The sequence below is a fragment of the Battus philenor genome, unplaced genomic scaffold (assembly GCF_028537555.1).
Source record: "Battus philenor isolate CCGP_79_NKW_IND1 unplaced genomic scaffold, ilBatPhil1.0.hap1 SCAF_22, whole genome shotgun sequence".
Lineage (NCBI taxonomy): Eukaryota > Metazoa > Arthropoda > Insecta > Lepidoptera > Papilionidae > Battus > Battus philenor.
In genome coordinates this window covers 11,584,716-11,590,715 of record NW_027181685.1, presented here as the reverse complement: position 1 = coordinate 11,590,715, position 6,000 = coordinate 11,584,716, and the positions used below count along the sequence as shown (strand labels likewise).

General features: G+C 34.4%; 1 non-coding gene across 1 annotated transcript; it reads right to left on the bottom strand.

Moving 5' to 3' along the window:
* Positions 1-3,430: 3,430 nt before the first annotated feature.
* TRNAV-CAC (transfer RNA valine (anticodon CAC)) lies at positions 3,431-3,503 on the bottom strand. Its single transcript has one exon. It is a non-coding gene; the product is annotated as a tRNA-Val (tRNA).
* Between the last annotated feature and the right edge of the window lie 2,497 nt (positions 3,504-6,000).

The following is a 6,000-nucleotide window of genomic DNA, read 5'->3' as shown; positions in this document are numbered from 1 at the left end:
TAAAAAGATTCAAGAAAAATTTTCAAAAGAGATGAAATTATTGGCTATCCTGTTCTTATTCTTTTTGCATATATTAAGTTAATTGCGACTTCCGTTAAATTTAGTTTACTATATATACAAACGTTTCATACAGACGAGCGAAGAGGTTCATTGGTACTAATCATTTGGTGAGTATTAATCTTTAAAGCTTGGAGCATCAGTAAAATGTTGCCAGTTTATCTGTAGTCTACAGACTGCATTTTGGAGAGTAATTTGTTTTTTTTTTCTTTTATTGGATAAAAAGTTGCACGGATTCACGACATCTGTACACGATTGAAATTCCTTCAAGCGTGTGCCAAAGAGAGGGACAACATACCGGCGTCATTGTTAAGGCCAACTATAACTTAGGAGCCTTCAAGAGTGAATAGGTTTCATCTAGGCAAGCATGTAGCATCGTAGACCTAATCATCACTTAATATCAGGTGAAACAGAGTTCAAATGCTTTAAATTTATAAGTAAATTCGTTTGGCAATTGAAAGTTGAAATTAGGTTAACATTTTAGGTCTTCAGTACCGTAAGCAGATTAATTTTGGAACGAATTATGGACCTCCTATTTTGTCACGCCATCGTAGACGCTCTTTGCATCTTCCGTTGAAGCCTTGGGTTCCACCATGGTACTATGGTACATAGAAAACTCTTTTATATCGCTTACTAGTCCGCCTTTGACCATCAATTTAACTTTTGTAAAGCGAGGACGTGGTCGAAGACTCAGCAAGTACAGTACCCGGCGATTAATATTGCACATCGACTTTTGGAAAGAGACAATCTACTAATTTCGGCTTTGTAGAGCATTATCTCTGTCCCACACTACCTATGTGACGTTTTGTCGGTTGAGCGACAGAGATAACGCTTTAGATAACGAAATTGGCCGATTGTCTCTTTCCAAAGGTCGATGTGCAATATATATCGCCGGGTATTGTGCCTATTCACACTGCCTTTTAAGAGACCTGGTCGGAGCAATGGTTTGAGTAAAGTTAAAATAAATAACTTAATGATAATATATTCATGTAAAGCGTTTTCAAATTAGAATTTCTACACTTAAAATCATTTATGGTTAGCTATCTTATCCTTGTATATTTTGTATTGTCAGTAATTATTGGACTATAAAAAACAATAATTGTAATAGATTTCAGTGTTCATTTCGTGATTGGAAGGTATTAAAACTTTATTATTATTTTTTAACTTTTCTAGTCTTAACAAAACGTGTTGTAATACTATATCGTTATATAGCACAGCAATATAGACCGTATTGTAAGTACAAACGGCTTATACAAAAACAAATTTAGGTAGTCATTAGACTCCTTACACAGTTCCCTGATGGTAAGTGATAGGGTACGCGGCATAAGTCGGATATACTTGATGTCGCGGTTTAGCCAAACCATATCACGACTTAAAATACAACTAGCTCCATCTAGTGAGTAAAAGATAAAACTTTTGTTCATTACAAAAGTAATTTCTTTTACCAATTTTTTTAAGAACAACTTATTAATAGGTTATAAAAATTATTGGATTATGTGTTATTGGAAAAACTATTTAATTTTTTATAAATATTTTTATTTCAAATTAAAGATATTAAAAATGGTGCAGGTATGTACATGTAAACGTGTGCAATTATTATGCACAGAACGAAATAAGACCTAAGAAAATTGTTAATAAAATAATAAGTATAAATAAAATTGTAAAACAAAAATAAATAATAATAATAATAAAAAACAAGAAATGAGGTGACGGAATAAAGGAGTCGGAAAATAGAAATATGGAATAAAAAGGTTAGTAGAAAGTAAGAAAAAGAATGAAAGAACTTAAGATGAATGGATGAATAGTGCGGAAATAAAATAAGATGTGAAAAAATTATTAAAAGAAAATAAATGACTCTGTCCGTCCACAAGAGAGGGGAACGAGAAGTCTCTGATAGCAGAGGCTATATAAAAAAAAAAACATTATGTATATGTTTGTAGTGATTATTTGTAAAAGAATTTAAACTGTAACATTAACAATAGTGAATAATTTCTCGCCTATTAACTTACCAATTATTCCTGTGCATAGGGATAGATAGAACAAAATATAGTAAATTAGACAGAATCTACATTATGGTTGCACAGACTTATTAAGACTAGGGGCCACTCGTTCAAATCATGAACTAATGGCGGTCCGGCCGCCAGAAGTATAGGTAATTATTTTTTTTTGGTTTTATTCTGGAACAGAATTCAATATTTTTCGAATATACGAGAGTATTATTTTTGCTGTCGGCAGGCCACTAGTATTCGACCAAATTTGACGCACTATTTTAGGTCATTTAAATAATTCGATATAACATCACACATCGCCTTTGCAGCCTACGGGTCCGAAAGGTTCTATAGTAGCGACAACAAGGTAGACGCGGCGTGGGCATGCCCACCACTATGTGGACCGTCGATGTACGATGAAAGATCTCTCTTCTATAGTTCCTCCTATGATCTTTCATTCTTTTATTTTATTTCTTTCTACAATTCTTCTGTTTCTCTTTTATTCGATACCATTTTTACTCCTCCTCATGCTTTAAATATTACAATCTATTCTAGGTAAATTTTTATATATGTATTGTTTTATTTACTTTTTTATTTAATTGCCAATTTTTACATTTTTTTTTTAACTTTTGGCTCAACTATTGTTTCTTTTTATCACGTTTTCGACCATCGTTCTGCATATGTTTTGGAACGTTGGTCTTGCATCCTCGTCATTGATTAGCGAGGCCATAGAGTCTTCGCCCATCTTCATGCTTAACCAGCATTCGGTGTCGACCGGGGGTTCACCGAATGTGGAATAGTGGGCTACCAGGTAGACAACGGTCTGGTCCATGCCCAGTTCACAGAAACACGGGGTGTCCTCTCTGAGCTTAAACCGGTGAAGGTACTCTGACAATCCCCCGTGCCCCGTGAAGAGCTGGATCAAGACCGCGTCCACCTCTATGCTGCGAAGCACGCGGTAAGCTGAGACAGGGTCCGGACGTTGTAAAGTCGCTCTAAGTTTGGGAGAGGCCTAAGTCTTGCAGAGTTAATCGGCTGAAAAAAAGAGAAAGAATAATTCGAATTGTTTAAAACGTTTTTTCTTACATCATCATTAAGTCATTTATTATTTATGAAACCATTTGATTTTTTTTCTGTTCACCACACAGCTGTACTTTGCAGTGGTTATCTATCAGCTAATATGAAGATAATTATTTAAAAGTATTAAAAGTTAGTTTTACATATATAATAACTTTTTTTTTACTATTTGCGTAATATTTGGTTGAATGCAGAACCTTCGCATTGAAACTCCTGAAGAACTTATAGATCATACATTAATTGTAAACATTGACAGTCTTCATATTGATCCATAGATCGGTAATTCACGTGTTGTACTACAAAAAAACTGTTTCCGCCCGGGATCGAACCGGGGACCTTGTGCGTGTGAAGCACACGTGATAACCGCTACACTACGGAAACCATGTTAAGATATATAACATATAATAACCACTTTTATTACCCAAGTTTTCTAGACTAATTATAATCAGTTTATTACTATTATTATATATCAGTATATTGACATTGAAACAAAATCGCTTAAAGTACAGAAAGCGTCGGAATAATACACATCGCTTATGAATTTGGGACACAGTGAATGGGTTGTGGTCTGTTTTCAACACCTATGATTTTATTTGTTTTAATTATTACTATTTTATATGACATGACATTGAACGCTAGAAGCCGCAGTTTGTCTTTTGCACAGACACACACAAAAACACACCACACACACATATACACGGACAATATTCCGTTCGGAACATCTAAGGAATATGGATGGATGATTGATGACTGATCGATGAATTTGGATGATTTTTTTGTTAATTATAATTTGTATCTCTAGTGTTTTGTTAAAATTTGTTTTTTCGCTTTTACTAAGCGCAGACAGTTGGGAGAGGGTTGCCGCTATTTGATACGGATCTTACTTCTCTCAGCTGAGTGGTATATATAATATAGTGGTATGTATAATAGTTAGTAGACTGCCAAGATGTACTTGCAAGAACGCATGTAAACTGCGAAACATATTTTAATTTGATATTCTCAAAAACCATTATCATTTACACAAGTATAAATCAATTTTAATAGTTATTTTCGTATTATAAATATACAATATATTTAAATTGTTTTTTTTTGTTTAGTGAGTTATAAGTATGTTATCTAATCTACCTGGAGTGGAGTGGAGGCACACCGATAGACGTTAGGGTTGAGAGGTTCTTCAATGCCGACACGATCTGGTAGACGTGTCATGGGTAGACATACAAAGGTCGCGGAGAGTCGCTAAATGCGTTCAACGCAAGACCACCACAAATCGTGGTAAACTTTGGGGGAAACATTGCGTGGGCGTCAATCGACTAAAGATTAAGTTCTCTTGTTTTGTCATATATTTTGCTATATTTTTATCTATACAGACTTTCTCTAAAAATCAATAAAAAAGGGGGTGAACTTCTACTTGATCAGTTATCAGGCTGCCGATGCTATCAGGTCAGAAAGCCTCAATGCTGAGAGAAGAAAACAATTGAATATCACCATCTGTAATTCTAAGTAAGCTGATATGTGAAAGTTTCGCCGGATTTCATATAGCCAGCGGAAGTGGAACGGAGTTGTGTCGTTAGCGGAGCAAATTATAACGGCCGTCTATCACACCGTAGTGTAACAAATAATTTATATTTTTAAAAAGTTATCACTTTTTTCATGCTAGTACTTAAGAGCTAAAAATTACTTTGTGGGTCATCAACGTTTTTTTTTATCTGTGTTCCGTGAAGATCACTGAGTTTCGCGAAAGTTACGTGATTTTTTATAACATTCAAGAGAGTAACATATAAAAGTAATATAAATTTAAAAGCGTAACTAAATTCCATTTATTGATTTGTATAGTCGGTGTAAATGGGACAATACGACTTCTCGAATTGCAAGGCTACCGTGTGGACAATTTTTTGTATTTTAAAGTGGCCATATATAATTACAGAAAATCCCGGTATAGATAATTCCTAGGCTCAAATTTTTATTGATCATTACACTGCGGGTATCCTGTAACTTGTCGATGTTACTCGATGCTGAAACTGATGAAATAATTCAACTTTCATCAATTAAAACTTACAATATATTTGTGATAATAAAAAGCAATGTTATTATTATTCTTTTCAGCCGATGGATGCCCACTGCAGGGCATAGGATTGCTTAAAGATCGTCACGATGATCGATCTTGCGCTGGCGCATTCAGACTACCCGCGACTTCGGTTCACTTACATATTTAATGGATTTAGGCGTTATTTTGCGAGAGTCCATTCTAAGTAAGAAAAGGACCAATATATAGCTACTTCCGCTATGCAGCAGTAGTCGTGCAATAAAGTGCACCGCCCGCCAGCCCGCTGATAAATGCGTATGCGGCAAACAATGCGAATTACACAACTACCACCATTAAATCACTCAACACGTGTTTCACCCCTCCACGGGGCATCCTCAGGAGTAATGTTACACCAATTAGTGCGTCACCGCTTTGTTATTTATATGCCAGCTTTATATATTGGTCCTTTTCTTACTTAGGTTCACTTACAATATCATTTATCCAATTGAATTTTAAAAGTCCTGTTATTGCAAAATTAGGTCGTTTTGAAAACTTTTATTTTAATTGATACTTTGAAGAAAATAGACGTTTTTTGTAATAAATGTCATTTTTGTTGCATATTAATATTTTGTAGAATGTTACATTAAAATCATACTGTTGAAAACTAGAGTTTTCACAATGAAAGTGAATACATAAAAGGTGTTCCTAACGCAACTGTCAAGTTACTTGAAGAATCATTCGCTGTCCAAAGAGGACATTTATGTGAAAAACTAATATTTGATACACGTTCTTTTTAATAATAAAATGGCCATATTCATTTTATATATTTTTTGATTTGTGTATTTCTAATCATCT